General features: G+C 41.7%; 1 protein-coding gene and 1 long non-coding RNA gene across 2 annotated transcripts in view; both read right to left on the bottom strand.

Annotated features, from left to right (window-relative positions):
- The window catches only part of ITPRID1 (ITPR interacting domain containing 1), a 57,200-nt gene extending 55,200 nt beyond the window's left edge, over positions 1-2,000 (bottom strand). Inside the window, exon 1 of the mRNA XM_060247616.1 lies at positions 1,970-2,000. The gene's annotated coding sequence lies outside the window, so the exon portion shown is untranslated. The remainder of the gene's footprint in view (positions 1-1,969) is intronic.
- Positions 2,001-4,190: 2,190 nt separating this feature from the next.
- LOC132578230 (uncharacterized) lies at positions 4,191-20,732 on the bottom strand. Its single transcript, XR_009555875.1, has 3 exons — positions 20,350-20,732; positions 7,859-8,033; positions 4,191-4,239 (listed from the first exon to the last, which is right to left on the bottom strand). It is a non-coding gene; the product is annotated as an uncharacterized LOC132578230 (long non-coding RNA).
- Positions 20,733-24,473: the final 3,741 nt, after the last annotated feature.

Here is a 24,473-nt window from a genome sequence, read left to right as displayed (position 1 = left end):
CTCATCTAATCAGAGAGATCCTCCTTGAGCTCTTTCACAACCTACCTTGGTTTTCACCATTCTGAATAATTTGGTATCTGACCAAATTTGGTATCTGACCAATGACAGATGATTTATGAACAAATTAAATAGCACAATTCCCATACTGTTCTTTATAGGACCCCACTGCTCATTCGCCTCCATTGTGAGAACCATTGATTCCCATTTATTATTCATATTATTAATCATTTTAAACATTTATATGCCTCCTTTACACTCAAATTGTGTTCCCAAGGTGCTGAACATCAATGTCAATTCCCCTCCTTATCAACTAGCCTTCTGTTCAGAGCTTGAGGCTTGGAACAGAATAGCTGATTCTGCAACTAATGATCCCTCTAGGGTCTACACCAACATCTTCTTATGCCTTACCTTGAAACTTAACCTTTCGCTAAAGGAATTATATCTTCTGTACATCTTCCGCTGTGTGATTTTTCTTGTAAATGTTAAAAAAAACCACCCTTGGAGTTCAGAACAGCCATGAAGTTGCCCTTGCAGCTGTCATGCTGAATTTCACCTTGGCATGTCAGGTCAAACTTCTCTCAAGTTCATAGCCCCTTCCTCCAGAGCCATTTACCTGCTTTCTTCCCCCTTGCATTCTCACAACCACCTTTGAGTGGCCTGTAACCAAGTCACAAGCTTCAGAAGTGAACTGAACATGGCTCCACTGCTGTACCCACAGCCATGCACTTACAGAGGGTTTTCCTTGATAAACAAAATTTGGTGTAATCCTCAGAACGATGTTATGGAATACTATAAATAAGGACACCGAGCTGTACACCAGTACAGCAGGGACAGGTTAACTCCCTAGCCTAGCACTGTAGTGAGGAACTATGTCCAGCGTGCTAAATTGTTTCGAGCCAGGATGCAGCAGAGGCTAAATGTGAAAGCACTGTGTAGCTGCTCAAATAGTTTTTGGCTGTATGGTTTGCAAACATTCCTAATTCCAGGAGAACACCAGGTCCCACCATGAGGCTGGTAACTAACAGCTAATGGTCAATTTGATGCTATTCAAACATTTTATTGCTCAAAAGCCATAGCAAATGAAGCTGATAAACAGAGCTATAATGATATAACTGTATAGCAATTTGTGTATCAGCTGCTCCAAATTCCCAGATTTTTTTCTAATAAGTAAGCTTTTAACTCTCTTTTTTTGTAGAGATATGCCTTTTCATTTATATCTCTGCAATGGACAGGGCTAGAGACTTATGAGGCGGCTTTGCTGCCTCCGATGCCAGCGGTAGGGAGAATACTCCAGTGAGGACAATGGGGGCACGTCCAGGGCTGGCTTCCTGTCTTTCCCTCCTATATCCTACCTTCCCATCCCCACTGCCTCCAAAGAGGGAAAGAGAAACAAAATGAACTCAACTTTTCTGGACCACCCCCAAAAAATACCTGAAAAAAAATCCAGAACTGGCAACAATACTTCCAAAAAATCAGGATAATGACAATGCCCTACCCTAAATCTGAATCTGAAATTATTATGAAAATGTTTGACACGCACACCTCTACTACCTCCACCCTCTTTGGCTAGCAGAAAGTCTAGTACGACTCAGTCCAGTAACATGTGCTCAATTTAGTATGAGACATAAAATGTGGAGGAAGAAAACAGAACATTTAACAGGGAAAAGAAGGGTTGTTTGAGAAGGGTGTGGGTGACGTTATAAAAGAGATGGAAACTGAGTTAAGACAGCTGTCAGTTTAATACTCTGCTTCCCCCCTCCCTCGCTTTTTGGCATGGTCCTTGCCCATGCTCTATTTGATTGCATGTTGACTACAGCACAAGAGTTAGTCTGATCAAACAATACAGAGCAAATTGTTTGTCGTGGTTAAATAAATGGAGTGATGTTTGTGAAGGATTTCTGATGAAGCACTTTAAGCACTCTCTTTACATCATAGTATGTCAAATACTGGAATACAAGTATTTTATTACCTGCATTGTCTCTGCTTTCTTGTAAATCATGGCTTGTTGCAGATAAGCTGTCAAAATAAGAAAATTTGAGGAGGAGGGGTGATGTTCAAGAAAAATCATGAACTCTCCAGAACTCATTTATTAACAGAACAGATGTGACAACAGATCTCTCTAATAGAAGAGGGCTGCTCTTCTGCTAATTGTGTCATAATACAGGTTTTCTAGGTCTTACTGTTAGCTGATTTAATAGCATAAGCATACACCTATATGCTTTTACTTAATAGTAAATTCTTTTGAATTTAGTCAGACTTATTATCAAATAAGTGTGTTTAGGATTGCAGCCTTAGAAAACAAGGAACAAGGTTTGTCCATTCAAACGTTACACTAACAAGAACGAAACGTCTGGAAGGAAAACTTTCTCCAGTAGAACACGGCACTTGATCCCGAAAGACTCTACAAACCCTAATGATGCTACCAGCCATGAAAACCTGAAATCTTTGATAACTAACAGGGTTGCTTGCAACCCCTGGAAGAATGATCAAAATGGCTTCCTACCATGTTACTCACTATAGTGATACCAATAATCCATAATCATTACAGATATCACTTCTGCCTATCCCCCTCCAGTCAAGGAAATCTTCTGCAGTTTCAAGTCAGAGAAACACAGGATATGGTGACATTCCATTATATCTTTCAACATTTATTAAGTGAAAGGAGATCTGGATTCTGGGCTGCTGGTTTGGGCCCAGTTATCTGTGTCGTATTTGGCTTTATCCTCAGAATATGTTCACCTGGGTGCAAGTTATTCCAGTACCATCAGTTCTGATTGCTAGCTACACTCTGCAGTGTCTCACAGTCCTGGAATCTTTTAACTGAGGATTAGAAGTATTGCCAGTTTCACAACTCCCCCCCCCCCATTTTAGTCCCTCATCCATTGTCACTTTCTCATGCCATGGGAACAGATCTCCTGAAATTTCATTTTTGTGTCACTTTCTGTTTTCTTCAGCCAAATATTTTCAGTTATGTTTGCAAAATTTTAGATTTTTTTATGATTGTGTCTCAGATGCACATTGCAGATGAAGGGTGTAAAAAAATCACACCAAAATATAAAAGAAATAAATGACTTTTTTAAAAAAATGAAGGGATCATACTTGTTTATCCCAGTGGAACTGTTGAACATGGCCCTTTTAGATTTAAATCATATCTTCTTTGCCAATGAGAAAAAAGGCAGAATTCTGTCAAAGTCTCCCATGAACTTGGATAATGACGAAGTCTGAAGGTAGAAATGGATTACTATCCCTGAAGCAGACAAAATTAATGTTTTAAATAGACATAGTGGGGATTATTATAGCTCTAAGGAAAAAAAATGAGTCTGGAATGGTTACAGTTGTCCCCAACTGTACTATGGTCCCTCTGACATCTTTCTTACAGATCCATCTGTTTCAATATTATCAAAGCCTTTTAAACACACCTGTAAAGTTTATGTGAATGTATCCATTTTAGCACAGCTAGCCACACATTAGACTGTTTCTCTGTCCAGTTCAAGTCTTGTTAAACCAGATGAGTGCTGAGAGTTCTGTGCCAAAACTTACTTATCAAATCATGGAAATCTGATTCAGATGAGGATCGTGACATGTGGAGAGAAAGGGCTCAAGCCTTCCCCATTCTGTGCCATTTTCTCAACCCCAAATAACCCCTCAAGGCTGCTATTTGCCCCTTTGGGAAACAGACAAGTCCAGGGCTTTTTTTTGTAGCAGGAACTCCTTTGCATATTAGGCCACACACTCCTGATGCAGCCAATCCTCCAAGAGCTTACAGTAGGCCCTGTACTAAGAGCCCTGTAAGCTCTCAAAGGATTGGCAACATCAGGAGTGTGTGGCCTAATATGCAAAGGAGTTCCTGCTACAAAAAAGCCCTGCTTGTAGCCTATTCAAATCAAGGCCACATGCATCTGAGAATTACATATTAAAAAATTTTGGGAGCTCCAGACACATCTGGTTTGAGAGGACCCAGGGCAAAGCTGGAGCAGACCTGGAAACAGCGTCATATGTAATTCAGCCATGAAATTTCATTGATTTCAGTTTGATCCCCACCCCAACTAAGTATGGTCAGAAGTCCAGCACTGGAAGCATAGTTCAGTTCCTAATGCTGAAATAATATATTTCAAAAATAAACAATGTAGTGTATGGAATTCTTTTTTGTGGCTCAACTATTCTATTCAGAAGGGAATGCTCATACTTACTAGAAACCAGAGTCCCGCCAGATGCAAATATTTTCTTCTGTTTGGTCAACTAAAATTAGAAATGAAAGCATAATTGACTACTAAAGTACCAAATATGCTGTACAAGATTACTCAGATTACTCATTTTTGCTAGTACAAATCCTCACATTTACATTTTGTTGTTAGTCATGGCAAATAAAGGTAGACGATAATGGATAACATTCATACTACACTCCAGTCAAGAAGAAGAATGCAAACAGAATGGTGCAGTAGGTGCAGGCCTGTAGCCACAGGGGGGCCTGTGGGGAAAGTGCCCCCTGACTCCGGGGGGTCTTCCAGGGCACAGTCTACTTTTTTTCTTTTTGCCAAGGCTGAGATGGCAAAGTAGCATCAGTGGCAGGTGGAGCCAGGAGAGCTGAGCAGGGCACAGTTCCCTGCAGCAGCAAAAGCAGCAGGCAGAGAGGAGGGAGGCGGAGGAGCTGCAAGTGGAGGAAGCCATGTGGAATGGAGCTGCTGACTGCAAAGTGAGGGAGAGGGAGGTGGAAGGAAATCCCCGTTTGCACACGAGATGTAGTCCCTTCTTGACTCCAAAGTTTTAGAGTTGGCTGCCTCGACTTGGTCATTTTCAGAGCCTCCAGCTTTTGCCCCTATCCCAGAAAGCTTCTGAGAAGCAGCAAACCCCACAGTGGATGGGAAAGGGTGCCCTCTGACTTTTTAAAAAGCCCCCCGGCCCAGAGTAGGTGGCAATTCAAAATGAACAATGGACTGAAACAAATACAAACAAAAAAGAAGAATAATTTAAAAATGGTTATGCTGTACCATGTCAAATAAGTTGGCGTGGACAGGGCTTTTTTGTAGCAGGAACTCCTTGCATATTAGGCCACACACCCCTGATGTAGCCAGTCCTCCTGGAGCTTGTTGCAGGCCCTCTGCTTAGAGCCTTGTAAACTGTTTCTGTTTAGGGCACCACTGTTAGACTACTAGTACCAACACAGGCACCAATACAACAGCCCCAACACAGCAAAATAGTAACAAGCAGTGGAAAGTATATCAAGCAAAGAAGTCTCTTTTCAAGATGTTAATAACAATACAGAAAAAAATAGAAATGAATCAAACAGATTAAATTGATGCCTGTTAGGATTAGCACAAGAAGACTAGTGTGACCTATGCACACATATTTGCATGTGGTAAACATAGCACTTGATTATTGCTTAATTAGTGTTATTGTTTAATAACAATTAAATTCGATTAAGCCTTTTCCATGCCCCTGTTCCTTTGTATGGATTGATTAAATACTATTGGCCACAGAATGATATAGCGAGCCCTCAGGAAAACAATTAGAAACCAAACAGTAGCACTGTTACTGATCTTGCTTTCAATGGAATCTTCAAGTTTCCTTAAACAGAATGACATCTGCATAATAATAGCTTTAGTGTCTTATGAGTATCTACAACAGAATATTATTTCGGATAAGAGAATGAAGGGCTTTGTTCTCCAGTTGCAGATAATGTTATAAGGACATCAGAACAGAACAAGGCCCCAGATAACAGTTTAGTGTGGCAGAATCAGGACAAACTGGGATTTTAATCCAAGTGGGCAGCCATGCTGGTCTGAAGCAGTTGAACAAAGCAGGAGTCAAGGTGCACCTTTAAGACCAACAAAGTTTTATTCAGAACATAAGCTTTCGTGTACTAAAAGCACACTTCTTCAGACAAGGGGATCAGGTATAATGGGCTGAAATACATGTAGTTTGTTGATTAAGAGGGCAAACTCATACAGAACTGGGATCATATGGTGGAACAGTATGACAATTTAGAAGGCCATTTGGTCTGGATAGGCATAAAAGGTAATAAAAGTTGCCTGCCAATTGGTGTTTCTGCAAGTCTAGGTAAATTACAAAAGGATATGTATTTCCATGTTGTTGTCCACCATAATTTACTTCTCAACATCAATCTATATATTATAAACATCATTCTAGTTTGCCATTAGAAAAAAAGAATACATAAAATGAAAATGGGTTAAGAATATATAATGAGATAAATAGCCAATATCCCTTATTTGAGTATGTCAATATAAAACATTATTCTGATACACTATTATTAAAGAGAAATACATTGGAATACTGCGGATGTATAGCTATACTCACTGAGAGTAGGTTCAGCATATGTAATGAGATTAAAAAACCAATATCCCTGTTCAGTCCTGGGGAGGTGTTTGTTCCAAGTTTCATAATAATTTGTAATTCAGCAGTTTCTCTCTCCATTCTATTTTTTAATCTTTATCCATCCATCCATCATTTTATTTATATCCCGCCCTCCCCGCCGAAGCAGGCTCAGGGCGGCTAACAACATGAATCAATACATTAAGTTATATAGTGATATTTAAAACAAAAGTATTTAACAATTAGAGAATTTAATTAGAGAATTTAACAATTAGAGAATTGTTAAGTATTTAACAAGTAGAGAAAGAAGTACTTTTCTCCCTTTCTCACAATACAAGAACTCGTGGGCATTCGATGAAATTGCTGAGCAGACAGGTTAAAACGGATAAAAGGAAGTACTTCTTCACCCAAAGGGTGATTAACATGTGGAATTCACTGCCACAGGAGGTGGTGGCATCCACAAGCATAGCCACCTTCAAGAAGGGGTTAGATAAAAATATGGAGCAGAGGTCCATCAGTGGCTATTAGCCACAGTGTGTGTGTGTGTGTGTGTGTATATATATATATATATTTGGCCGCTGTGTGACACAGAATGTTGGACTGGATGGGCCATTGGCCTGATCTAACATGGCTTCTCTTATGTTCTTATGTTCTTATGTTCTTAATTGATTAAAATTCTAAAATTCAAACATTAATAATTTAATAAAATTAGTATGCTGGTGCTATCACAATGGATGGTAAATGTATTTAGCAGTTTCTCTGTTTAGTCGGTGAAGGCCATCCGAAAGAGGGTGGTCTTGCAGGCCCTGCGGAACTGTTCAAAATCCCGCAGGGCCCGTATATCTTCTGGAAGCTGGTTCCATAGCTGTGGAGCCGCAACAGAGAAGGCCCGAGTACAGGTACTCTGTAGTTTTACCTCTTTCGGCCCGGGGATAATCAGTAGGTTCTTCCCTGCTGACCTCAGTGCTCTCTGGGGTTCATATGGGGAGAGACGGTCCCTAAGGTAGGCAGGTCCTTGGCCATATAGGGCTTTAAAGGTAATAACCAGCACTTTGTAACGAATCCGGTATATAACTGGCAGCCAGTGCAGTTCACGCAGCCCCGGCTGTATGTGCTCCCCCTTTGGGAGCCCCAGCAACAGTCTAGCAGCCACGTTCTGCACCAGCTGCAGCTTCCGGGTTCGGCACAAAGGGAGCCCCATGTAGAGGGCATTACAGTAATCTAGTCTTGAGGTGACCGTTGCATGAATCACTGTTGCCAGATCCTGATGCTCTAGGAAGGGAGCCAGCTGCCTTGCCCGCCTCAGATGAAAAAAGGCTGACTTGGCAGTGGCTGCTATCTGGGCCTCCATTGATAATGAAGGCTCCAGTATACCTCTTATACCTCTGTCCATTCCCATTTCTTTTTTATTAATCTTTTTTTTTAATCTTTATTCAAGCAACACAGCTACCATGTCAAGAAGATAAGGGGGCCTATGCTAGCAAAATCCAAAACAAAACACCTCAGCAATTCTTTTACAACTTCTTACCAAGGTGTGTAAAGGAACAAGGGGCATCTACTGCTGCTTTTGGAGCTGGAAGATCTTCATCTAAGTGTGTCCAGGACTGAGCTGGTAAACAGGTTCCTCTCTTGCTTTTTTCATTGTTATTGTTGGTTCCATGATGATGGGTCTCAGAGGACATATCAATGTATAAGTCGGAAAGCTTGCAAAAAAAAGAGAGGAAGAAACATGTTTTTAGGTAATTATTTATGGTTTGGGCTGAAATGGAAAAATTCAAATCAATAGTACAGAGGAAGAGCAACGTGCGTGTTTTGGATAACAAAAGAAAATCTGATTCAAAATTCTTGCCATATTCACACAGGGTTGAATTAAGCAAGTTTTTCACTCAGTCTTGCTCAATTCTCTTGCCTATTACCATCCTGTTTCACATGGCTTTTTCATGATCCCCAGCATAGCCCTTTTTTGGGGTGGTCAAAAGGAACTCTTTGTTCCTTTATTTCCACCCATAAAAAAGCTGGCCAGATCCAGTTCGATATCTGTAGGCTAGACAGGCACTCTTCTTGCTAGCTCACATTTTCTTCTGAAGCAAAGCGGAAGGTACTCAGCATATAAACCCAGTTAATTGTTTAAAAATTGTGAATCTCCAGGACTGGAAAAGCCCTCCCCACACACCCATCATTAGCACCAGGACAAGACCAGGGACTGCAGAAATGCTGGCAGGGCAGGAAAATCCCATCCCACACCCACATGTTGCTGTCCTCAACAATAAATCCAGAGGATCATCTCTGTTTTACAAACCCTACAGAACTGAACTAGGTCTTGCAGGGGGCAGATGTCATGGGGCAGAGAGTTCCATCAGGCAGGAGCCAGAGACATTTTTCTGGTTGAGGACAGCCAGACATCTTTTGGGCCAGGGATCACCAGTAGATTCTGATCTTCTGAGCACAAAACTCTTTGAGGGAAAGCTCAAGAGGATGTGGTCCAACAGCTACATTGGTCCCAGACTGTTTAGGGCCCTGAAGTGGATCCAGTACTCAACCTGGAGCCAGAGCAGCTGGCAAAGCACCAGTTAAATATATGCTGTCATTGAGGTACCTGTAAGTACCTGTGCTGCTGCATTCTGGACAAGTTGTAATTTCTGAGTCAACTTCAAGGGCTGACTCCACTGTGTGGAGTGAGTTACATTAATCCAGCCTTGAGATGACCATTGACTGGATCACTATGGCTAGGTCAGGGCAAGAAAGAAAGGGGCCCAGTTGCCTGACAACATTTGCAATCTGGGCCACCATGGATAAGGAGTCATCCAGAAATACAACCAAGCTCCTGATGGTTGGTGCTGATGTTAACGACATGCCATCAAGAGCTGGGAGTTGGCACCATGACTTCAGGTCATCTCCACTCAACCACAAGACCTCCATCTTTGGCATATTCAGTCTCAGCTGGCTCTGTTTCAACCATCCAACCACAGCCTCCAGTCCCTCCAGTCACATTAGATGGGGCAGCATCCAGCTGACCATCCATCAACATATACAGCAGGGTGTCATCAGCATACTGGTGACAATCCAGCTCAAAACTCCACGCCAGCTGGGCGAGAGGGCGCATATAGATGTTAAACAGCATAGGAGAGTGGATTGCTCCTTAGGGAACCCCACACACCAAAGGTTGTCAGGGTGATACCCTTTCTCCTAGCACGAGAGAGAGAGTGTGTGTGTTTGGGGAGGGGAAAAGGAACCTAATAATGATTAACAAAATTTGTGGCAGGGCATGAGGTTTCATGAGTCACTGCTCACTTCGTCAGATACAGCTAGAATGTGAATCCATCTTTCCTCACTTCTTGGAGAGTGAAGTGATTTCAGAAGCAAAATGACAACAACAGACATTGGTAATGAGAGAAGAAACCTAGTCCAGGAGGCTGCATTGTCTTGAGCTTCATTATCAGTTGCAATTCAGCAGTCTTTCAAATCTCTCTTTGAAATATCTTTGTAAGAGAACTGCTACTCTTAGGTCAGCAACTGAATGTCCTGGAAAGTTAAAATGGTCCCCCACTGGTTTCTGAATGTTGTGGTTTCTAATAGCAGTAGAAAGAGCAAGAGTCCAGTAGCACCTTAAAGACTAACAAAATTTGTGGTAGGATATGTGCTTTGTGAGTCCCTGCTCATTTGTTCAGCTTTATGTCCATTTATTCTTTACATCCTCCTGTACCAAACTGAGACTAATATTTCCTGATATCTCCATGCCTACTACCCTTCTGCATATCACACCTAATCCAATCACACCTCCTATTGCCATCTGGCATCTGAAATCATCTTTATTAAGTTTATATCTTTAGTACCTCATGTTCCATTTTATGGCACACATGGTTTGGTCTGACAAAGTGACATTTATGTCAGATCTGGCCCTTGTAACAGATGCGTTCGATACCTTGGGTCTAGAGGAAACCATTTTCAGAGGGCAGCCAAGTTTGTTCACAGTACAAGGAGTGGACTCTCAAGTTCAGCAGCACCTTAGAGGCCAACAAGATTTTGGGGGTATCAACTTTCCAGAGTCAAAGCTCCTTTTGAACTATGACTCTTGACAGCTTATACTCTCAAAATCGTGATGGTATTTAGGTGCTAGCGGACTCTACGGGAAGACATGTAAATGCTAAACTGATTGTGCCAAGGCTATAAAATGAATACTGTACAGGAGGTCTGTATTTGGATATTAATATGTAAGGACAAAATCTGGCCTTTTTGCTTGTTCACTCATCCAAGCGCAAAATCTGGACTTCTTGCTTGCTCTTCCAAACAAAAGGAGGGGGGGGGGTTGTTTTCTTTTTAATCATAACTAGTATATGCTAGAACTGGTGCCATGTGAATACCAACATCTCTTTTACTGCACTCATTTTCAGAGTAAACCAACAACACCTTCATTTACAACAAGAAAAATCTTCTCCATTGGGCAGTAGGCATCAGAGAACAATATGCTGCAAAATGGGGGGTGGGGTGTCTACAAATAACAGAAGATGCACATGGAAAACTATATAAAAGAAAACCCTGGCATATGCAACCATAAGATATAAAGACATAAAGGCAGTATAATCATATATGAGCCAAAAACATTAAAATATATATATAAATTTGAGCAGCTGGAGTTAGAAAAACAAGTTTGGGAATTGCAAAAGGAAAAAAAAAAGATTTAACATAACCAGCCACTTAGTGCTCTAAGAGAGTAAAATTGTCGATGCACTGCTGGAGGCCCTAATTTCATTGGGGGGAAAATAAGCATGCTGCCTTTTCATTAGAAAAGGGTTCTGGATGAGTATGGAGGGGCAATTCATTTGGAGGGTTATTGCCTCACCTAAATATGAGCAGAAAGCTCCAAAATATGAAAATGAAACAATCTAAACAATGAATGACTTCATTTAAAGATGTGCCACCAAAAAGTATACTAGAACAAATTATAAAGAGCTAGTATGGTATAGTGGTTAGCAGGGCTTTTTTTCTGGGGGAACACCGTGGAACAGAGTTCTGGAACCTCTTTGTGGAAACAAAATTTAAAAAATGTTTAAAAGTTTATGAGGGGCACCCATGTGTTTCTCCTTCATTTCCCTCTTGAAAATTCTGGCACTTTTTTTTTCCCCAGAAAAAAAACCCCTGTCTGACTGGCTCTGGAAAGACCCTGTTTCAAATCTGAGTGATTTGGAGCCAGTAACTTATGAATGCATATGAGTATTTGGATCAGTTCTATACATGTTTCTCACTTACAGTAGCCTTGAAGGAAGAAATTGGGGTGTGTATTAAATTTATCACAAAGCCACTCTGGTTTCCACTGATGTCTCTGACTCTAACTCTGTCTCTACCCTACTCCACAGCTCTAAGACTTGCACCATTCTGGAAAGGATGAGAACATGTCCCTTGTATTGCATGCAAAGTATCCATATATAATGGCTGTACCACTTTATCTTTATATGATGCCAATGACACACCTTTTGTGCACAAGCTTCTCTGAATTGGGGCATTATGCCAAGAAGAAGTGGGGGGGGGGCTGGCCTTTTCCCACCTGCCATTTCCGCAGTGGAAATTGGGGTCTCCAAAGTCACTCTTAGTCCCAATAAAGATAACAAGGTAGATATCTTTATTGCACTTGTCTTTTTCCATACCAGACCATATTTAGCAAAATGGTGTAAAGGACAAAAGATAACCACTTATGCCTGCTGCGGCACCATCAGACCATGCCATGGCTGCTGTTCAAGGTTAAAGAGACATTGGAAGATCCAATGGTGGATTCCAAACAGAATATGTTCAGTCCTATGAAACTTCAAGGAAGGAGAGAAAGGAAGGAGAAAAGCATGGCCACACCCTGTTTTATGTGTGCAGACTGTGGAATTTTCATTTAGATTTGTGAATGCTAGTGCTGCCTTGAGAACATTATGTTCAGCAGATGTTCTGTAGGGGTTCATCTGCTCTGCTTAGGCGTTTTGGTTCCTTCCTCATCTCCTCCACATGGTATCCCTATATTTCCTGAGTGAAGAGTCTGTCCAACACCAAGCATACTGTGAGGCATGATCTGTGAAGTTTCTAGTTTACAGCCCCAAAGTGTTCTTCCTGCATTTTTTTGCATTGGTTAACATTTGCAATCAACAGCCCTTCAACAGGGAGAAAAGCCAAGTGCATAACAGGTCGCTAGTCTTCTTTGTCAGGCATATTTTCTTCGGGTATGTAAAACTGAGACAAACAGTGTAATTTAGAACTACAAATAATGCCCTCTCTATAAAGCTGTTTTGTTATAGCACATTTTTATCCTGGATGTATTTTTAAAATAAAATTGTGGTGGTGGTGGTGGTGAATGGTGACTTTGTGGTGTGATAGGACCACAGTAAATATAACCAGGAACCTCCCAACTAAGTCTGAGGTCTATGAAAGAATTGCATGGCTGCTGTGGGACTGACAGAGAAAGAGGTTGCAGCAGCAGAAGAAGGAGGAGGAGTAGGAGGAACAGGAAGAGGAGATTGGATTTATATCCTACCCTTCATTACCTGAAGGAGAGTAGCTTACAATCTCCTTTCCCTTCCCCTCCCCACAACAGACATCCTGTGAGGTAGGTGGAGCTGAGAGAGCTCTAACAGAAACTGCTCTTGAGAGGATCACCTCTGAGAGAACTTATGACTGACTCAAGGTCACATCAGCAGGTGCATGTGAGGAGTGGGGAATCAGACCTGCTTCTCCCAGATAAGAGTCCACACACTTAACCACTACACCAAACTGGCTCTCCAGAGAGGGTTCCCAGGATGCTCCAGCTCAGGAACCTAACAGTGGCAATCATCTGGCGGTTGCTGCCTCTTCCAATTGCTGCTTCATATGTTACCCATATGTTGCTTTATATGTTGCACTTAGAAATGGCAATACTGTGAGTGCATAAGAGTCAGTGTTATCAGTACCTCTTACAGAGCTGTTTCACTTAAGCACTTCGTTTTCAGGAAAATAACTGCTGTGTTAGAGGAGATGCTACTATATTTTATTTTGATGGCAGAATCTGTATGTGGCTATTTTAAATTTGCTCAATATGATATAGATTTTTATATCCTTTTATCTGATACTGGTCCAAATTCAAATCACAGTTGCCCAAGGTTTGCTTCATACAATTCCTGGCTAGATGCTGAAACTCATGAAAGTCAAAACCAATTTCTCATTCTGTGCAAGTATTCCTACATTCCAAACCATAACAGAGAGCCAGTTTTGCGTAGTGGTTAAGTGCACGTACTCTTATCTGTGAGGAGTGGGTTTGATTCCCCACTCCTCCACATGCACCTGCTGGAGTGACCTTGGGTCAGTCATAACTCTCTTGGAAGTGTTCTGCTAAGAGCAGTTCTTTGATAGCTCTCTCAGCCCCACCTACCTCACAGGGTGTCTGTTGTGGGGAGGGTAAGGGGAAGGAGATTGCAAGTTGCTCTGAGACTTCTTCGGGTAGTGAAGGGTGGGGTATAAATTCAATCTCCTCCTCTCAGGTCATACCAGCAGCTCCTCTCAGGAAATAGGCTTTGCATTTGGAAAGCCTTCATCATCCTCTTCCAGCCATTTCCCTTCAGGAAATGCTAAGCAGGGCTGATGAAGGCTCAGTAAATGTTCCCTACCACAACTTTCACCTTTCAGATCTACTCTGGTGGCAATGGAGGCACTCTTCTCAGAGACACATGAAGTCCTCAATCTGCTGTTATTACCACTGCTGTTATCATCTACTTGGGCCAGGGCAACTGGCTTCCAGTATCTGCTGCTGCTTAGGATGGTAAAATAAGTTGAGATACCCCAGCCTAACATGCCAAAAGGTGTATCCTTTATTAGATTCATTAGTTACACAGCCAACTGACACATTCAGTGGAATTGGTATCACTGGTCAAGCAATGCATCCATTTAAGTGACAGGTGGAAAGGAGACTGCAGTTTTCAGTGCAATCTAAACCCTCTACTGTCCATAGTTTGTCAAGGAAAAAGCTTCGGCCAACCATTTCCATGGCATGTAATTTACCAATATGCCAGGTTTCTCCACCACCAAAAGGGAACATTCATTTAGAATATGAAGAGGTACTTTCCAGGAAAAGCCTCTTGATTCTGCTGAACATATAAATGCTCCCCTAAATCCTACAGCCTCCATCATATGAAATGTTATATGGTCCTTCAACAAAGATTCTATTTCTCTATAGGACATTGCAGGTAGAATTACCTCCTGTTCTTAACATGAGCGTCCCACTTTCTCATGCTGGATCTTAAACTAAATCCAGCATGTTTTTAGCAGCTAAAACATTCCCATGATTCCACATACCAACTCACTCCCCACTTATATTAAGAACTGTTGCTTGCCATTCCCATTTTGTCTGATGAAGTCTGCTTAAGAGCATACGAAAGCTTGCATTCTGAATAAAACTTAGTTGGTCTTAAAGGTGCACTTGTCTACTGCTTTGTTCTATTGCTTCGGACCAACACGGCTGCCTACTGGGATAAATCCAGCATGGCTTGTCTTATGCTGGATCTTTGAAAATCTGGCAACCCTAAACAATGCTACTCTCTCTCTCTCTCTCTCTCTCTCTCTCTCTGCCATCAACTCACAACTGGCTTACAGAAACCCTGTAGGGCTTCCAAGCCAAGAGATGTTCAGAGGTGGTTCACCATTGCCTGCCTCTGTGCAGTAACCCTGGACTTCCTTGTTGGTCTCCCATCCATGTACTAACCAGGGCAAACCCTTCTTAGCTGCTGATATATGATGAGATCAGCTAGCAGGAGATATCCAGGTCAGGGCACTAATCTGACACAGGAGAAAATTCCTGCCTGCTAACATAGCAAATGGAAAAACAAAACAAAATGCAGTCTATCAACAGGGACTCTATCTGTTCCCTCTCCTGAAGTGAACGAGGAAACATACTTGTGCAGGAACTGTCTGTGGATAGTGAAACACTTAAGTTCTAGATCAGAGTGAGCAAAGACCCTATGGTTCTGTTGGAAAGAGTCTAGCAATGTAATAATGAGAAACTCTTGAATCAGGGTACTGTTACAAGCTGTTCTTGGGGTCTAGAGAACAGTTAGGGGTTCACCCAAAACTTTATTTTTAGTCAACTTGGACTGGATGTGTATGTATGTTATTCCAGTCTTGTGAATGGTTCAAAGTCCATAAGTGAGGACTGATCTATTTCAGCCCAAATTTCACACAGGCCGTTTTCGCACTAGCGTTTGCTCCGTCGTAGCGCCCCATTTACCTCCGGATCTTCTCTTGGATTTCGCACATGTTGCTCCGGCGCTGCGGTTTGCTCCGGCGCTACAGGGATTTTACGCCGGAGTATGTTTTCCAGCATGTTGCCGGAGTTTCCGAAAACCTCCGGATCCACTCCGGATCCACTCAGCGGAGTTTGCTGTGGGAAATCCATCCACGCCGGATCGACTGCTTTGTGGGCGTCACCCTCCCCCTTTTCCGTCCTCCCACCCCATCCACCCTCTTGGCCAATCATCAGCCTTTCGCGGCGCTTCCCCGAAGTGCCGGCGCGGCCATTTTTTTTTTAAAACATCTCAGTTTTGCGTAATAGCGATATTTCGAAATACCACCCCCTCCCGGAATAGCCTCAATTGCAATTTTTTTTGCAATGTTACGCTGTCTCTCCGCTGTTACACCATTTCAAAGGTGGATGCATTAATGTTTTTTTATTTTTTTTTTACTTCACTAAACCGAAGGGTCATTCCGAGTGATGTTTCGTTACTTCGTAGTTGCATCACACATAACACATTTCGGCGGATACATGATTATTGATAACATGCATTATTATTGGTAGGGTGTTAGGTTTGCGAGACTCTGATGGGTGCTATGGCAAGGGTCTCGCGAGAATTGCGGCTGATACATTATAGTTGAGGGTGTTGGGTCTCGCGAGAATTGCAACTGCCGAGCTAGAATCAGGGAATCGCCCACATCATGCTGCCGATGCTAGTGGCCAATCATGAGGCGAGAAGCAGCTGTCGTCACAATTTAACAGTTAAACTATCACCACTCTGGTACAGCAAATGCATATCAACAAAAGACATGATTTTGATTATAGCTGGGGTGGGTGAGTCTAGGAGTCAATCAACTACAGTAAGTTGTTCTAGAGAGTTATTGACATCATAATGGACACAGCAGTTGTCCGCACCCTTCATGTCATTCTTAAGTTCTTGTGATGGAATTGACCAATCTTGGTTTTCACCCCAAGCGGAGGTAAACTCATCCGTCAGTAGAAGGGACTGATGAATAACAGCTTGTGTTGTCCTCATCTCCTTTAGCAATCCAGGTTCTGGTAGAGTATCTTGAAGTTCTTGGTTTTCACCGTGAGCTGTAATAGACTCATCCATTAATAGAAGGGGCTGAAGGGCAACAGCTTGTATTGACCTAATTTCCATTGGTGATCCCGGTTCTTCTGAAGTATCAAATGTAGGAGTAGGTTCCTCCGCTCGCACAGAGGGATTTGACTGAGGAGGGTGTGCGATGATTTTGAGTAAATTTACTCTGACAGCTTCCAGATTATCTGTAATCCTCATTTGTTCAACATATGTTAAATCCCTAAATAAGTCCAGCACCTCTTTTTCTAGTATATCATTGTCCAAAGAATGGTCTGAATTTGACCGTATCCTGACATAACTGTAAATACTGCCTTATTTCTGTACTGGGCCAAAAAGATTCATCAAGACAAAGAAAAGTCTTGTTGTCCCATTTAACTGTGATCTTATGTAAATGTACTCTAATCCGGATGTCCAGTATTTTAACCTATTTTCTGTTTTTCAACCCATTGTTCTTTTAACCTGTTTTTACATGCCATTAAAGGTTGATTGATTAAAAAAAATATCAACAAAAGATAACAGAAAAAAAGCCAACATTTTTTTTAAACTGGGGAAAGGTAATGTTTGCATGGATCAACTGAGAACACTGTATGATATATCACTTAAATTTCATCTGACTAAAGCCTGTCAACCATCTCCTCATGTAGTAAGATTATATCGCATTCTGCTCTCTCACAGGCATTTTCTGTGGATAGGTCCCTCACTATTGGATGGCCTCTCTGAACTCTGCCATGGTTCTCGAAAATATACAAAGTTAAATCTTTTCAAGAGGTTTTTCCCCACACAGTTGACAGTGAATTTTTTGAGGAAAGCGTGTTTATAGCTGTTTTCTTTGTCAATTTGTTTTTAATTGACTTGTGTGTTTAGTATATTTTAGTTCTCATTTAAACAGGGGTCATTTTGTAGAAAAAATGAGGTGCCAGAGCTCATTAGCATAACTCATTTATGTATGCCACACACCTCTGACATCACTGGAAGGTGTGCTAAATTATATCAGCTCAGCATCTACCTTAAAATGATTCTTGAGTTACAATTGTCATAATAAAACCTTACTCCCATCATACCTTCTAAATTACTTTCTCCTGTGTGGCCATAATGGCATGATGAAGATTTCCATCTATCTGTTTTATATGTTTGGGTTATTTTTCCATTTTTTGTGTGTGTGGGGAAAAAACATTAGAAAGTTTGTCAAATCTTAGAGTTCAGCAAAATTCTCACAGGTGAGTTGAACAATGGAGCCCAGAAGCAAGTATTTGAAGGGGGGTGGTGGTAAGAAAGAAAGAGCACAATAACATTTAGAGGTTCCAGAGCTCTGCTCCTGTGAGCTCCTGCCCAAAATGAGGTCTGCATTTAAGTCTCCTTGGAATCATTCAGAGGAAAATGCTGAGTTTAAAATGATGTAAATAAACTCAAATTGATAGATCTCTGCCTAAATATAGAGTATCCCCTGTGTTTTAATTGAGCATTCTAGTTGGTGACACTAAGCAATGGTAAATTGATCCCTCCGAGGGCATAAAAGACCATGAGGTACAGAGTAAGAAAAATAGGAGATTCACCTATTAGATTTATGCATCTGGCTCCAGCTTTGTCTCACCCAAAGTTACCAGTGCCGACTTCTTAATATATGGATGGTAGATTTTTCAGTTTATCAGCCTCTCATGATAAATCTGATGAGCTACATGTTTTTCAGATGAGTGAGTCCGCTTTGTCACAATTTGGGTGCCAGCTCCACTCATCATCTGTGTGTTTTGCTTCACAATTGCTCTCCAGAAGCAAAATTTAGCTCAGAAAATCTGTTGTCAAAATGGATGCTAGAACAGTTCCTATCTTGGGTGGATTTTTGGCAACATCCAAGAGAACATGATGGCCCTATATCTGTATTAAAGGCATTGCATAGGAATTTAAAGAACCTGCATGAATGAGAAACTGACATTAACTGCCACTGACAATTGCAGTAACAACTATAGAATTATTTTACTGGACTAAATTGGTGAAAATCCAAAATCTTTCCCTGATTTCCAGATATGTAAAAATTTTACGGCATGTATAACATTTTTTCGTGCCAAAAGAAGTAAGTCACAACAGAAAAAAAAATGTATGGAGTGAGATGAAGTGGAAAAAGTACCCAAAAAGGTACAGAGTGAGATGGAGACTATATTAAGGGACTCACTGTTATTCCAAAGCTCTGTATAACATGCATGATTCAGCAGCATTTTTCCTGTGAAAAACATAAGGAAAGTCACACTGGATCTGAGCAGTAGTCATCCAATATCCTGGTTCTAAGAGTAGCCGGTGTTTGGAAAAGTCAATAAGCGTGGCATGTCAGGCAACTTGAAGGTCCTTGAAAAATCTATAGCAATCAACTTTTTTTCTTATGTGCTATAAGAGAAGATAGCTACAGTACTATAGAAGGCATTAGTCATGACCTCCAGTTGGAAACTGCTATTATAAATGGTCTTTTATGCATATTCTGTATCAAGAATTGAATACCGCAGGTTTGATTGACAGCTAGATATACTGATGTGCTCTTGGGAAAAATAGCTCAAACTGTTTTCACTGGCTAAAATGACCAAGCTGGGAAGTGCATTGCAGGCCTCCTAGTCCAACCACCACCTTAAGTGTAGGAAACCCAAACTACAACAGATGGATAGTTTGTGTCATAGCTAACATCTCTGCGCTGATTGAGACCGCTGGGTAAGTAAACACAATATGTTGCCACGTGCCTTGCTTGTTGTTTGAATGTGTGCAACAGTTTGATCACTCATTAGGGATCATTCACTTATCAAGGAATTGGGATTTCTCCAATTTTGTCACATTCTGCAATTAAGAATTCTGAGAATACAATGCCATAAGGTACAGGACAAAGGAAACAAGGTGGATTAGGTCTGCCAGCTTTTCATCTGTCCACTGTGTCTTTAACAGCAGCTGGATATGCAAGAGTTAGGAGGTGATAATCTTGATCTCCATGCTCAGAAAAGCCTGAGCTGTATATATTAAACTGCTATTCAAAGCACAAGACGAAGCCAGGCCATCAGTTCAGTTGGCGATCCTAAGCAAACCACTTATTATTACATAATTAAACTACTTATCTCAGTTCCAGTTATCTGTGCTGACTTTCTGCATGTGAATTGTAAATTCCAAATTTATTCTCCACTAATAGTAATGCTAACTAGATACATCATTTCCCACCCCCCCAGGTGAGTCTGTGTTCAGGTGCCTGAAATCTGCATGTATAAATGTGCATAACATCTGGGTGCAAGTGACACTTTAGTTTTTAGGCAGAAAAAAATGGACATTGAAAATGAAAAAGAAAGGGAGGGAAGGAAGAAGGAAGGAAGGTGCTAGATATTCAAAATTAAGTTTAAAAACAGAGACAGCAGAAGACTTTCAGCTGGCACCTCAACAATTCAATTGACACCCTGAATCTATGTTCAAATAAATAGCTAAGATTTTCAGCCTTGAATGGGAGAACACCTAAGGTCTATGAGAATTACTTGCACATCAATAAGTCCAATAGGTTGGCCTTATAAGGAAACATCAGAATCAGCAATGACAGGATGTGAACATTAAAGTTCACTATCTGTACTAAAACCATTTGCAACAAGCACAGCTTTTTAAAAGATGAGAATGAAAGAAATCAGGCGATTATTCAGCAAATCAAGTACGCAAAGTGGATAATTTCAAAATTTACCAATATCAAAACAAGTCCTTAGATGAGGTCCAAGTCCTAGCCGCGTTGGTCCCAGCAGCTGCCGTCGGAGCACAATGGGATGAGCCTTGCTAGTCTGGCGCCTCTATATTGGAGTTTTTCCACAAACCCCTGGAGTGAAAAGGCAAGGTACAGGAACTCGTGTTCCTGAGCTGTCTTTCTAAGCCCCATTGAATTAAAAAACCTTCCATGAAAAGCCAAAATGGGCCTTTTGCCAAATATGGGTGAACCGAGTTGACAGCAACGATAGATGACTGTTTGCTTGCCCTCTCGGCGAAAGGGAGAGTAGGACAACTTAGTCATCTAACTTTTCGAATTGTGGAGAGTGAGGGCACAGTCACTTGATAGAAGAAGCGGGAGGCAGAATTGAAGCGGATTCAACTTCCCTCTGCTTTTATTCCAAAGCGAGACATTGCCATCCCTTTAAAATAGTTTGACCCTTTGGCACACGGACAAGGGGAAGGATTACACTTCACTAAGGAAGTAATGCAAACTTATCCCTTTGAGGTTGCCATGGATATAGCGCAGGGTGACACAAAAACCTTCCGATTTGCATTGCAAAGCAACAGCAAGCAATGAAGGACACACACAACTTTGTATTCTGGTTGCAGAGACCCTGTGGAACTTCCACTGGCGAGCTGGCAAGTACAGACCTGCACAGCAGTGCTGGAATCTTATTAGGACAGCTTCTGATTCACAGAGTCTGCAGCCTTAGAAGATTGAAATAATATGTCTAATCTAGAGGCACGTAGGCCTTAGGGTTGCATTACATATGTGAATATGTGTATTGTATGTGTTAATTTACTGCCTACCTCTCCCCTAGCCTATGGCAAACTAGGAGTTCCATGTACTTTCCAGATGGCTTGGAGGAGTCCAGTAGGTAACTACTGGGCTTTTTTCCAGCCTTTCTGTAGCTAAATCTCAGCTGAGGGCCCTGCGTTTGGGGAAGCAACAACCATTGGAGAAATTTCAGTGCTGATGTTGTCTTCTCAGTTTTTAGAGTACATTTCTGTGAAAAATGCAGGCATCCAAATTAAAATCTGGCCCAGCTTCATCTTGCTTCCAGCCACTAATGCACATTGGAGCACTCTGATCCAAGTCCCCAGGTGTTTCTGAGTAGACATTTACTCTCATGTTCACATTACATTGTGGATCTTGTAGTTTTAAAACTGCGTGGTCCCCTTTAGATAGTTTATTTTCTTGAAGACCGCAATAAGATTTACAGTCAATCTTCCATCATACAAATCTGAGAGGAAACCAACCAGGGAAAGGATCAGATATAATTATCTGAGAAATATGCATTTTTTTTTTCTAATTATACCATGATACTACCAATGCAATCCTTTGAGGAGTTATTCCAGTTGCAGCCCATTGGCCTCAATAGGGTTAGACTGAACTAACTCCATATAGGACCACATAGTAATTCTAGGGCTACTCACATGGAAAACATAAAAACCTTATAAGTCAAGAAAAATAAAAATCCAAATCAATAACTTCCTAACAAATTTGTGTCCCTTAACTTGGCCCCTTCCCAAAGAATTTATGGCTAGATTGTGGATTTCAAACTGCAAGGATGGAGAAATTATTTTGGTTTGTTACAACAACCAATATATTACAAGACTGACTATATGCTAAATATATTGAATTACTGCCGCAAGCTTTATAATAAAATTGTTTGTAATCAAAAGAACATGTTAATATGGGATCAAATGTGACTGTTGGGGATGGTGCAATGAAAACGAATTATAATAACACAAAAATAAAGAGATCAAGAGGACACAGGATGCTTGTTATTGTGGTGCTGAAAATACTAAAACAAAGTGAGAATAAACATGCAGTGAAGTGATGAAATCAAAGCATATATAATGAATAGGGATGCAAAATTGTCATATTCGTGAGCTCAACCCCCCCCCCCCCCAACTAGTTCTATTACTCATCAAGGGTCAAGTATAGAGGCAGATTTCTATCATAAAGGTAAAGGCAGCCCCCTGTGCAAGCACTGAGTTGTTACCGATGCATGGGGTGACATCACATCACAACATTTTCTTGGCAGACTTTTTAGGGGGTGGCATGCCATTGCCTACTCCAGTCATCTACAACTATTTTCATTCTAGCATATAGTTTTTCTACCACCTGTTTTCCCCTTTTTGTTGTCTTTTTCATACCCTTAATGTCTGCAGTCTAATGCAGATGTTATCAGGGTATGTACCATAGTGGCAAGATCATTTTTGCCAGGAAATGCTGCAGCTGCCTCATGGTGAAAGAAGCTCCTGGCCACTGCTGCCACCTGTTTATCCCAGGAGGCCCAGGCCCAGCAGAAACCTGATCTTTAGGGGGAATGAAACCTCATCCAGAACAGCATCACAATTCTCAGATCAGTCCTTATGCCTGCAGCTTTTTTTGAAGCAGGAACTCCTTTGCATATTAGGCCACACACACCCTGATGTAACCAATCCTTCAAGAGCTTACAGGGCTCTTAGTACAGTAGCTTACAGAAATAAAAAAAGCCTGTGCCTACCAATACCTTTTCTTGTTGAGATTAAGTTTCAGCTTGCATCTGTTCCAAAACTACCTCCCTCTTTACTGGATGTAAGTCCCAAGCCTCAGCAGCAGCCATACAACTGCTGCTGTGTTTCCTTTCCCTTTAAAAAAAAAAAGGTAAAGGTAGTCCCCTGTGCAAGCATCAGTCATTTCCAACTCTGGGGCGACGTTGCTTTCACAATGTTTTCACGGCAGACTTTTTATGGGGTGGCTTGCCATTGCCTTCCCCAGTCATCTACACTTTCCCCCCAGCAAGCTGGATACTCATTTTACCGACCTCGGAAGGATGGAAGGCTGAGTCAACCTGAGCCGGCTACCTGAACCCAGCTTCCGCTGGGTCGAACTCAGGTCATGAGCAGAGCTTAGGACTGCAGTACTGCAGCTTTACCACTCTTCGCCACGGGGCTCTTCCTTTCCCCTTAGATATGTATAAAAATTATTTCCTTTCCTCTGTTCTACAACAACAAATGTCTCCCAACGTCTTTTTTTTTTACAGATTATTTACAACAATCTGATAGGCTTGCTAACCTCCAGGTGGTACCTGAAGTTCTCCTCCTATTAGAATAGATCTCCAGACAACTAAAATAAGTTCCCCAGGAGAAAATGGCTGCTTTGGAGAGGGGGCTCTATGGCATTATACCCTGCTGAGGTCCCTCCCCTCCCCAAAGCCCACTCTCTTCAGGAATTTCCCAACCCAGGTATTTGCTCCACCCTCCAAATCTCCAGGTCTTTCCCAATCGAAAGCTGCCAACCTTACAAGAGAGTAAGTACCAACAACTTAAATATTGTGCATTTGTATATTCACTCTTTTACAACAAACAGGATGCTAAGCAAGATTCACTTAAGGAGCAATCCTAAGGAAGTCTGCTCAGAGGCAAGTCTGATTTTATTCAGTGGTGCTTACTCCCAGGAATGTGTTCATAGGAGTGCAGCATTTGTAGTGAGTTACTCTGGATTTAATGGGACCTAATTCCTGGTCAGTCTGCTCAGGATACAATCCATGATTAGGGATCCCTAGACAGTATTCTAGCTGAGAGAGGGAGAGAGAGGTGGAGGGCAGAAAAAAAATGCATCAATTCATTATTGTATGGAAGTTTTTACACTTCCCCTACATGGTAGCCTGGTAAGAAATAGCATCTCCCTGTATGGCTGTTTTGTGTCCCCAAGTGGGGGTGAGGAACACAGGCACAATGCTGGGACCTGTCGTTTTCCCTTCCTGAAGTTTAAAAACAGCCCAGGTGGGGAAACTGCAGAAGCGGAGGTAGTCCCCAGAGCCTTCCCAGTGCTGTGGTCAGGGCTGGCCCTAGACTGTCTCCCCCCGCCCCGCCCCACTCCGATAACATCACCAAGTCGCATGGTGGGTGCCCAATTTGCTGCCCACAGAAGACTGGTGCCCTAGGAAATCACCTAGTTTTCCTAATGGCAGGGCCGGCCCTGGCAGTCGTTTTCTTGATTCACATCACCTTTCACTCACAACAGCTTTTTTCCATCTGGAATATGTGTCTAAGAATCCAGTGCCAAATCCCCAACATCAGTGAACATTCACTGGTTTTATCTCAGGGTTT

This window comes from Heteronotia binoei, chromosome 10 (genome assembly GCF_032191835.1).
Source record: "Heteronotia binoei isolate CCM8104 ecotype False Entrance Well chromosome 10, APGP_CSIRO_Hbin_v1, whole genome shotgun sequence".
NCBI classification, from domain to species: Eukaryota; Metazoa; Chordata; class Lepidosauria; order Squamata; family Gekkonidae; genus Heteronotia; species Heteronotia binoei.
Note: the sequence above shows the minus strand (reverse complement) of the source record. Positions and strands in the feature narration are given on the sequence as shown.